This window comes from Crinia signifera, chromosome 6 (assembly GCF_055691185.1).
Source record: "Crinia signifera chromosome 6, ASM5569118v1, whole genome shotgun sequence".
NCBI classification, from domain to species: domain Eukaryota; kingdom Metazoa; phylum Chordata; class Amphibia; order Anura; family Myobatrachidae; genus Crinia; species Crinia signifera.
The window spans coordinates 88,600,129-88,612,156 of record NC_139222.1 but is presented as its reverse complement, the minus strand read 5'-3'; positions in this window follow the sequence as shown (position 1 = coordinate 88,612,156).

Here is a 12,028-nt window from a genome sequence, read left to right as displayed (position 1 = left end):
TAATCCAGGAGGCCCTGTAGCCTATCACAGGCTGGCTTCTGGCATCCAAGTTGCACCTGGTGCTTCCTGTAGAACTGGACAGTTTGGTTGGAGACTTCACGGACAGCGATGGCCGCAGCTTCCACCTATAAATTCAATATGTGATTATGTTCCAGCAGTTGATAGCAAGAATACACTTGATAAACCTGCCCCATAGTAAATGAATATCCAGCGATATACTTTGTGTAGTTTTCCCTAGTGTGATGTCTACTGTATATTGAAATCAACTACTGCCCACAGTACTAACCACACAGGTTCTTCTGTGCTACAACTATTACGTCCTAATTTGTCATGGCAAAACAGTTATTGTTTAGACATACTGAGCCTGGGCATCACTTGCTTATCAGAGAAATAAGTAAATCACATAACATAGAGATCAACATACCTGTGAGATCTGGTAGAGATGATCAATATTAGGAAGGATTACGGTGCTGTTGAGACATGTTCCAGGAGAATCATTTGCCACAATCTGCTAGATAAAATATCACATTCATTACAGAAACCAATATACTCTATTTCCACAAGATAAGATCAATGTACTATGTCATCATCTATATAAATATAGTATATTTTCACTATCTGCCAGCAGATGGCAGTGTTTTGGAGACTCATGGACACTAGACATATATATATATATATATATATATATATAGGTGCGTGGCGGTGTGGCACTCGTAGCTGGTACAAAGAACAGTAGTCAAGCCAGATAGCAACAACGTTTCAATTTATCTTGTAAATTGTCTTTGGTAACCTGAAGACAATTTACAAGATAAATTGAAACGTTGTTGCTATCTGGCTTGACTACTGTTCTTTGTACCAGCTACGAGAGCCACACCGCCACGCACCTACATTTCAGTTCAGTGGAGGCACCGGCAAAGCTACTTTTTGTTATAGGGAGTGCCAAACCTCAGTCCTATATATATATATATATATTTATAATTGTATTTTTCAATAAGACATTTTATTCTAATAAAGCAGTTAATACAAAGGAAATATAATGGCATTAAATATGCCTAATTATGTTCCCTTTATAAACATAATCTGACTGTGATTATTAGAGAGGAGAGCAAGGAACCCACCATCTGGTTGAAGTTCTGTAGGATCTGCTTGGTCACATGATCCTGGTGGCGATTGAGCCATTTGCATCTTTGGGAACAGATGATGGAGCTGAGACTCAACACTAGAAGAAATGTCCAGGAATACATTGTTATTGCAGTTTATGGTGAGATAATATGAAAAAGTAGAGATTGGCAAAAAGTTCTTAAATTTTGTTCTGACAACGTTGTGTCCAAATAGAATAATGTGCTCCATCCTCACAGAGTCACTCTTATTTATGTAGTATTAAGAAGAAGTATATTCTCAACCTGGGATCTTCCTTCGTTGTTTTACTTTCCCTTCATCTTTATTAGACGTCTCAGAGGACTGAATGCAGAGCCATCTAGTGGTAGGTTTCCAAATCTAAAAAAAACTGTTGTGGATGAAACCATATTAGAGCTTCCCCATTCTCTACAAACTCCTTGCTCACCAAGTAAGGCTTTTCCCATAGTCCTCTAGGAAACTATCACTGTGGAGGAGGCAGGGTTGTTTCTGCCATAATTAGTCAACGCCACTCTTGGCTCTTCAGTTTCTTTTATATCCTATGGGCAGTGCCAAGGATTAATTATATATAATCTAGGGAGGTGGTATCAGTAAGGTAGGTAGTGCATGTTCCAGGGCTGAGGTAGAGCTTGTACTGTATCATACCTCCCAACTGCCCCAATATTTGTGCGACAGTCCCATTTTTTTGAACAGCCCAACTTTCCCACCCATGGGCAGCAGTGTTGTGCAGTGGGGCAGCCGTGGGAAGAGCCTCTCTCAATTACTTTTATGCTTAGCAGAGCAGCAGTGTTTAGAAGCTGTTTGCATGTGCAGATCCCAGAGAGCTGGGCCCCAAAGTGATTAAAATGGGGTGTGGCTCACAGTTGTAGGCTCTATGCAATATGCCATGACCCCTATGCGTTAGGCCATGCCCCCTCCCACCCAAGGCCGTAAGCCTTTTCCTGAAGCATGCAAATACACACCTATAGACACATACCATAAACCCCTTCATGTTACAGTACAATGGAGATCTTATAGAAAGGTTCTACAGTTTATAAAACAACTTATTAATTAGGTGACAGTACATTTTGCTGTGTGCAAAGAAATGGGATGTTCACTACTTTATTTATAAGTAAAGTTTGTTAGAAGTCAGAGATGAGCTGTTCGTATTCCTGGGAATTTGAACTACATCAAACATCGGCATCCGAATACACCCAAGCCCGCTGCTCAGGTGTTCTTGCCTTACTTGAATTCCTCTGCTCAGCAAACTTTACCATTCCCATTGTATTTTTTGCCGGCAATAGAGACAGATGTCACCACATACCTGCCATTGACGTCCGTCTTAGTTGATAGTATCTCCAGTGGGAGTGTGCGTTTAGCCAATATCACTACTCCACGGGCTTTTGAAGTGAAGGGGGAAGATGCGACCACGACCCAGCCCAGCACCTGCAGCTTCAAGGTCTCTGCCAGGGTAAGATGTGTTTCCTGTAAGAAAGCTAGATCTACGTTATTCTTATTTAAATAGAGTAGGATTTTCCTCCGCTTCATGGGAGAGTTGATGCCACCCACGTTCCACGTACATGTGATCAGGTCAGGCATGGCTCAGCGCAGAGTATGATTGGGGGGTCCCAACCCCGTCCCACCCAATGAGTATACATAAGCAATTATAAGTATCTGGAGAACCTAGAAAGCACAGCATAAACCTTATTTGCAATATATAATAACTGAACGCAGTAGGGGGGAGAGGGGGGGGGGGGGCAGAAAAGAAAGGTCAGAAGAGAGAGAGATAGAAAGAACATGTAGACATATATCCACATACTAACAAAATATATAATTGCCCTAAGGGCGGGTGCCCTAGGGCAGAACTTCCGTATACTAAGGGTGATAAAGCGGAATAGAACTGATAACCGGCATCTCGCTCCATCCATCCGCCCCACACCCGGCTCGGAGGGGGGGAGGTGTGTGTGTGTGGGGGGGGGGGAGATGGAGGGGGGGATGTGGAGGTGAGAAAGATAGATGTAAAATATAAAACATAATACATCCTCCTGGTAGTGATGCCTAGGATCTGTAAATACTTCACATGTATTGCGAGAATTGCCAGTCCTCAGTTGAATAAATGTTGTCAAGTCCTGTGGTAAGCAGTCTGGAGCTTGGGGACAAGACCGGTAGTGAAGATTGGAACTCCCAGGGACATCATTTGTATGGCGCCATCTGGAGTAAATAGTCTCTTGTCCAACAAACCAATCTCAGGTAACTGTAGCTTCTCCAGTAGAGGAGCTGTTCTCAGGGAATAATTGAGCTGCCGCATCAAGGATCTCGGGTTCAGAGGTGGCGTCTGGAATTTGAACACGAAGGGGTGAGGAAGACTGTATCTTCAAGAGGCATTGTCAGTGATGTCTTCCGCTGCTTTTGCACGGGATATTTCCCGCATATATGCCTCGGCATCTTTGGGTGTGGAAAAATCTTTAAAGCTGGTGCCGTCATATATACGTAGCTTTGCAGGATACATTAGACCAAATCTCCGACCTTCAGTAGCTAGTCTGGAACATAGGGATGAGAAGGCTTTCCTCATCTTGGATAACTCCGCAGAGTAAGCCTGGAACACATGAAGTCTGTTCCCTTCCCAGGCAAGGTCTTTGATTTTTCTGGAGGCTGCCCAAATTTCGACCTTGTGGAGTTAGTTCATACACTTGAACAGGGTGACTCTGGGTCTTGGTCTGGAGGGGGTGGGTGGAGGGCCTACTCTGTGTACCCTTTCTACCACCATATCCTGACATGCTGCTTCTATCTGAAGTAATGCAGGTAGAGTGTTTCTAACAAAGTGGGCTAGTGCCGGCCCCTTAACGGATTCAGGTAGCCCCACCAGTCTTATATTATGTCTGCGTGACCTGTTCTCCACGTCCTCCACTCTATTCCACAGCTGATAATTTTCAGTGTTAAGCCTTTTTATATCTTTCTGCATATCGAAAACATCATGTGTGACAGCACCTATTTGCTGCTCAGTGGCTACCACTCTGTGAGTGAGCTGCTGGAGCTGCTGTGTAATGTCTGTGACCGCTTTGTTAAGCAGAGGTGTCATGGCGGCATTGATGGCTTCCACTACATCATGGTATGTTACAGGGCCTTCTGACCCCAGACTCACTTGGCTTCTGGGCTGAGCGTCTCCTTCTGCCGCTTTCTTGTGTGCTGGGGTTGCTCTGTCCCCTTTGTCTGCAGGCGCCATGTCTTCCGCAGTCCTGCAGCGTTCTGGGCGCGGCTGCTGGGCTTGCTGGGGCGCATAGTGCGCCGGAGGTCCTGGCTGGCTCAGTAAGCGGTCCATCGACTCGGCGGGTGTTTGGGGTGGTGTGGGGAGGGTGCGTAGCTGCAAAGAGGCTCCAGGAGCCGTGTAACTGAGCCCAAATGTAAGCGGGGAACGGAGCTGAGGGACGGAGCTCCCTACTCCATCAAGCCGGAACCGGAAGTCCAACATTTCATTCTTATTGTCTTATGCTGGATCTCATCAAACTGTACCCTGTGCAGGAGATCCGCCCCTTTCTATCCAATGCAGTATATGATCAGTCTGTAATGTAAACAGGTTTCCTACAAAGTAGTATTTAGCCTTCATCAATAATTCAGTAAGAACTTTTTATTTCAATAATAGACTTTATTTTTACAAAATGGTGAATATAAAACTAGAAAATGACACAAAAATACATAAATAAATTAATAAATAAATATTTTATTCTAAATGTTTTATAGGCGAGCAGAGTCGTCTGTCTACAGAAGAGGCTACAGAAGTTGTTGTCTTCTCAGGCGAGAGTAGAGCTGAGCGGCCAGTTGTAAATTCCTCCCAATTTCAGTTTGGATGATTCTCCGAGCGCACTCTGTGTTATTCTGGGAAATGAAATAATGAAAAAGTAATGTACCTACAGGCATATTTGTCCAATAAGCTGCACTCAATTTTGGCATGCAAAAGATGACCATTTAACGTGATTTTTGCCCAATGGTTGATTTGCCTGATTATAGCCTGGTTTTTCTATTTAAAAAAACTACCCATATTTACCTGAAAACACATATGGGTTTATTTACTAAGATATGAGTTCTATTGAAGATGGGATGTTGCTATGAGAAAACAATCAGATTCTATTATCTTCTAGAGAGTGCCAAATAAAAAAGAAATAGCAACATCCCATCTTCAATAGAACTCCCATCTTAGTAAAATACTGATAGAGCCCACAAAAAAGCTCTGTAAAGGTTTAGTACATAGATTCTATAGACTGTTACAGTGCTATGTACAATATCGATAGCAATATACAGTAATTAGCTGGATAATGCATCATGTATAGCCCCGAAAAAAAAAGATCACAAGTTCATCATAATAAGCCAATTAATTATTGATATTGTGATAGGAACACTTAGAAATCTGGTCAGAGAAGACCAGTGTTGGTCCAGGTATATTTTTATCCACATACTCTAATTAAGGTCACCTAAATATATGGTCAAATTGGGGGGTGTTCCTGTCCAACAGTAAGATCCAACCAGGGATGTCCAGCTTTAGTGATCCTCCAGAGTCTAGGCCATCTCATCCTATCATATAATCACAGTTCTCCCAAACAATCAGTTCACGGTTCAAGTTCAGTTTATAGTGTGCAGTCTATAACAAATCACATATCTAGCTAAAATCAGTTTCCATGAGATCTAAGAAGCAAAGTAAGTGTATTGAAACTACAGGAAAGACATGCTACCTGGTCATGTATGATCTTCTCCAGTAAGTTGAATTGTTGTGATATTCCCTCTACAAAGAGATGGTTTTCTGCTGTCGCAGGGATCTGGTAAAATAGAACATATCCTTATTAATCACTTCCTGGGGTGAATTTAGGGATCAAGCTGGACCTAGGCACAACATTATTGGTTGCCCCCCATCATGCTACTGTCCCCTTCATGTTGGGGCCTCCCAATAGCCAGAGCAGCACCAACATCACCCATGCTCCTCTCGTCACATGCCCCTCTATACTGACCATTACCTCCTCCGTCACCAGTTACAATATAAAAAAATAAAGAGTCTTAATAGCAAAAATAAGAATCACGCGGCCTTATCTGGTCATTGGTCTAGCAGGGCTCTCTTGCAAGTAAGCCTGCTGTGCCCCGAAGCAAATATCACCCCTAGGCACATGCCTCATGTGCTCAATGTAAAATCCACCACTGGTCAGTTCCCTGTAAATATCAATTCAAAGACAAGCTATAGAGTTGTGCACTTACACAGAGAGACAGCTGTTTTCCCTGGTAATCCAGGAGGCCCTGTAGCCTATCACAGGCTGGCTTCTGGCATCCAAGTTGCACCTGGTGCTTCCTGTAGAACTGGACAGTTTGGTTGGAGACTTCACGGACAGCGATGGCCGCAGCTTCCACCTATAAATTCAATATGTGATTATGTTCCAGCAGTTGATAGCAAGAATACACTTGATAAACCTGCCCCATAGTAAATTAATATCCAGCGATATACTTTGTGTAGTTTTCCCTAGTGTGATGTCTACTGTATATTGAAATCAACTACTGCCCACAGTACTAACCACACAGGTTCTTCTGTGCTACAACTATTACGTCCTAATTTGTCATGGCAAAACAGTTATTGTTTAGACATACTGAGCCTGGGCATCACTTGCTTATCAGAGAAATAAGTAAATCACATAACATAGAGATCAACATACCTGTGAGATCTGGTAGAGATGATCAATATTAGGAAGGATTACGGTGCTGTTGAGACATGTTCCAGGAGAATCATTTGCCACAATCTGCTAGATAAAATATCACATTCATTACAGAAACCAATATACTCTATTTCCACAAGATAAGATCAATGTACTATGTCATCATCTATATAAATATAGTATATTTTCACTATCTGCCAGCAGATGGCAGTGTTTTGGAGACTCACGGACACTAGACATATATATATATATATATATATATATATATATATATATATAGGTGCGTGGCGGTGTGGCACTCGTAGCTGGTACAAAGAACAGTAGTCAAGCCAGATAGCAACAACGTTTCAATTTATCTTGTAAATTGTCTTTGGTAACCTGAAGACAATTAACAAGATAAATTGAAACGTTGTTGCTATCTGGCTTGACTACTGTTCTTTGTACCAGCTACGAGAGCCACACCGCCACGCACCTACATTTCAGTTCAGTGGAGGCACCGGCAAAGGTACTTTTTGTTATAGGGAGTGCCAAACCTCAGTCCTATATATATATATATATATATATATATAATTGTATTTTTCAATAAGACATTTTATTCTAATAAAGCAGTTAATACAAAGGAAATATAATGGCATTAAATATGCCTAATTATGTTCCCTTTATAAACATAATCTGACTGTGATTATTAGAGAGGAGAGCAAGGAACCCACCATCTGGTTGAAGTTCTGTAGGATCTGCTTGGTCACATGATCCTGGTGGCGATTGAGCCATTTGCATCTTTGGGAACAGATGATGGAGCTGAGACTCAACACTAGAAGAAATGTCCAGGAATACATTGTTATTGCAGTTTATGGTGAGATAATATGAAAAAGTAGAGATTGGCAAAAAGTTCTTAAATTTTGTTCTGACAACGTTGTGTCCAAATAGAATAATGTGCTCCATCCTCACAGAGTCACTCTTATTTATGTAGTATTAAGAAGAAGTATATTCAGGGCCGGCGCCACCACTAGGCAGGACTAGGCACTTGCCTAGGGCGCCGGCCACTGGAGGGCGGTACTGAGCTGCCAAGGTACCATAGAGGTACCAGAAAGCAGCTCATCCCGCCCGGCGTGAATCAACGCTGCCCCCTGCGCTCCCTGCTGCTTTCATCGAGGATGGAGACGCTGCCCCCCCGCGCTAGCCGTCGGCTCCCTGCTGGGGGGGTTTAAGTGAGAAAGGAGAGGACGATATGCAGCACCCGGAAGCTGCAGCAGGTACAGCGCTCCAGGGGGTGCGGGCGTCTGCCGCAGTATCGCCCGCACCACCCCCCCCACCCCGTGCTGCCGCATTAGTGTCGACTGTCGACCACCAATCTCCCCCCCCTACCCCCCCCCCCCCCCGGGCGGCGCGGTTTTTTTTTGCCTGGGGCGGGCGGGGGGCTTGCACCGGCCCTGAGTATATTCTCAACCTGGGATCTTCCTTCGTTGTTTTACTTTCCCTTCATCTTTATTAGACGTCGCAGAGGACTGAATGCAGAGCCATCTAGTGGTAGGTTTCCAAATCTAAAAAAAACTGTTGTGGATGAAACCATATTAGAGCTTCCCCATTCTCTACAAACTCCTTGCTCACCAAGTAAGGCTTTTCCCATAGTCCTCTAGGAAACTATCACTGTGGAGGAGGCAGGGTTGTTTCTGCCATAATTAGTCAACGCCACTCTTGGCTCTTCAGTTTCTTTTATAGGTACTTATGTATTATCTGGGCTCCCATGTTAAATGCACCCCATTTTTTCATACCCCTACTATCCAACTATGCATGGAGTTGATTTTATATAGTGTGGCGAGCGCAGCGAGCCACCGTGCCCGAAGCGTGGCGAGCGCAGCGAGCCCCGCGAGGGGATGTGGTCTCATAAGAAAAACGGGAGCCCAGATATTACATAAGTACCCATGTTCCATGGCTGAGGTAGAGCTTGTACTGTATCATACCTCCCAACTGCCCCAATATTTGTGCAACAGTCCCATTTTTTGAACAGCCCAACTTTCCCACCCATGGGCAGCAGTGTTGTGCAGTGGGGCAGCCGTGGGAAGAGCCTCTCTCAATTACTTTTATGCTTAGCAGAGCAGCAGTGTTTAGAAGCTGTTTGCATGTGCAGATCCCAGAGAGCTGGGCCCCAAAGTGATTAAAATGGGGTGTGGCTCACAGTTGTAGGCTCTATGCAATATGCCATGCCCCCTATGCGTTAGGCCATGCCCCCTCCCACCCAAGGCCGTAAGCCTTTTCCTGAAGCATGCAAATACACACCTATAGACACATACCGTAAACCCCTTCATGTTACAGTACAATGGAGATCTTATAGAAAGGTTCTACAGTTTATAAAACAACTTATTAATTAGGTGACAGTACATTTTGCTGTGTGCAAAGAAATGGGATGTTCACTACTTTATTTATAAGTAAAGTTTGTTAGAAGTCAGAGATGAGCTGTTCGTATTCCTGGGAATTTGAACTACCTCAAACATCGGCATCCGAATACACCCAAGCCCGCTGCTCAGGTGTTCCTGCCTTACTTGAATTCCTCTGCTCAGCAAACTTTACCATTCCCATTGTATTTTTTGCCGGCAATAGAGACAGATGTCACCACATACCTGCCATTGACGTCCGTCTTAGTTGATAGTATCTCCAGTGGGAGTGTGCGTTTAGCCAATATCACTACTCCACGGGCTTTTGAAGTGAAGGGGGAAGATGCGACCACGACCCAGCCCAGCACCTGCAGCTTCAAGGTCTCTGCCAGGGTAAGATGTGTTTCCTGTAAGAAAGCTAGATCTACGTTATTCTTATTTAAATAGAGTAGGATTTTCCTCCGCTTCATGGGAGAGTTGATGCCACCCACGTTCCACGTACATGTGATCAGGTCAGGCATGGCTCAGCGCAGAGTATGATTGGGGGGTCCCGACCCCGTCCCACCCAATGAGTATACATAAGCAATTATAAGTATCTGGAGAACCTAGAAAGCACAGCATAAACCTTATTTGCAATATATAATAACTGAACGCAGTAGGGGGGAGAGGGGGGGAGGGCAGAAAAGAAAGGTCAGAAGAGAGAGAGATAGAAAGAACATGTAGACATATATCCACATACTAACAAAATATATAATTGCCCTAAGGGGCGGGTGCCCTAGGGCAGAACTTCCTTATACTAAGGGTGATAAAGCGGAATAGAACTGATAACCGGCATCTCGCTCCATCCATCCGCCCCACACCCGGCTCGGAGGGGGGGGAGGTGTGTGTGTGTGGGGGGGGGGGGGAGATGGAGGGGGGGATGTGGAGGTGAGAAAGATAGATGTAAAATATAAAACATAATACATCCTCCTGGTAGTGATGCCTAGGATCTGTAAATACTTCACATGTATTGCGAGAATTGCCAGTCCTCAGTTGAATAAATGTTGTCAAGTCCTGTGGTAAGCAGTCTGGAGTTTGAGGACAAGACCGGTAGTGAAGATTGGAACTCCCAGGGACATCATTTGTATGGCGCCATCTGGAGTAAATAGTCTCTTGTCCAACAAACCAATCTCAGGTAACTGTAGCTTCTCCAGTAGAGGAGCTGTTCTCAGGGATTAATTGAGCTGCTGCATCAAGGATCTCGGGTTCAGAGGTGGCGTCTGGAATTTGAACACGAAGGGGTGAGGAAGACTGTATCTTCAAGAGGCATTGTCAGTGATGTCTTCCGCTGCTTTTGCACGGGATATTTCCCGCATATATGCCTCGGCATCTTTGGGTGTGGAAAAATCTTTAAAGCTGGTGCCGTCATATATACGTAGCTTTGCAGGATACATTAGACCAAATCTCCGACCTTCAGTAGCTAGTCTGGAACATAGGGATGAGAAGGCTTTCCTCATCTTGGATAACTCCGCAGAGTAATCCTGGAACACATGAAGTCTGTTCCCTTCCCAGGCAAGGTCTTTGATTTTTCTGGAGGCTGCCCAAATTTCGACCTTGTGGAGGTAGTTCATACACTTGAACAGGGTGACTCTGGGTCTTGGTCTGGAGGGGGTGGGTGGAGGGCCTACTCTGTGTACCCTTTCTACCACCATATCCTGACACGCTGCTTCTATCTGAAGTAATGCAGGTAGAGTGTTTCTAACAAAGTGGGCTAGTGCCGGCCCCTTAACAGATTCAGGTAGCCCCACCAGTCTTATATTATGTCTGCGCGACCTGTTCTCCAGGTCCTCCACTCTATTCCACAGCTGATAATTTTCAGTGTTAAGCCTTTTTATATCTTTCTGCATATCGAAAACATCATGTGTGACAGCACCTATTTGCTGCTCAGTGGCTACCACTCTGTGAGTGAGCTGCTGGAGCTGCTGTGTAATGTCTGTGACCGCTTTGTTAAGCAGAGGTGTCATGGCGGCATTGATGGCTTCCACTACATCATGGTATGTTACAGGGCCTTCTGACCCCAGACTCACTTGGCTTCTGGGCTGAGCGTCTCCTCCTGCCGCTTTCTTGTGTGCTGGGGTTGCTCTGTCCCCTTTGTCTGCAGGCGCCATGTCTTCCGCAGTCCTGCAGCGTTCTGGGCGCGGCTGCTGGGCTTGCTGGGGCGCATAGTGCGCCGGAGGTCCTGGCTGGCTCAGTAAGCGGTCCATCGGCTCGGCGGGTGTTTGGGGTGGTGTGGGGAGGGTGCGTAGCTGCAAAGAGGCTCCAGGAGCCGTGTAACTGAGCCCAAATGTGAGCGGGGAACGGAGCTGAGGGACGGAGCTCCCTACTCCATCAAGCCGGAACCGGAAGTCCAACATTTCATTCTTATTGTCTTATGCTGGATCTCATCAAACTGTACCCTGTGCAGGAGATCCGCCCCTTTCTATCCAATGCAGTATATGATCAGTCTGTAATGTAAACAGGTTTCCTACAAAGTAGTATTTAGCCTTCATCAATAATTCAATAAGAACTTTTTATTTCAATAATAGACTTTATTTTTACAAAATGGTGAATATAAAACTAGAAAATGACACAAAAATACATAAATAAATTAATAAATAAATATTTTATTCTAAATGTTTTATAGGCGAGCAGAGTCGTCTGTCTACAGAAGAGGCTACAGAAGTTGTTGTCTTCTCAGGCGAGAGTAGAGCTGAGCGGCCAGTTGTAAATTCCTCCCAATTTCAGTTTGGATGATTCTCCGAGCGCACTCTGTGTTATTCTGGGAAATGAAATAATGAAAAAGTAATGTACCTACAGGCATATTTGTCCAATAAG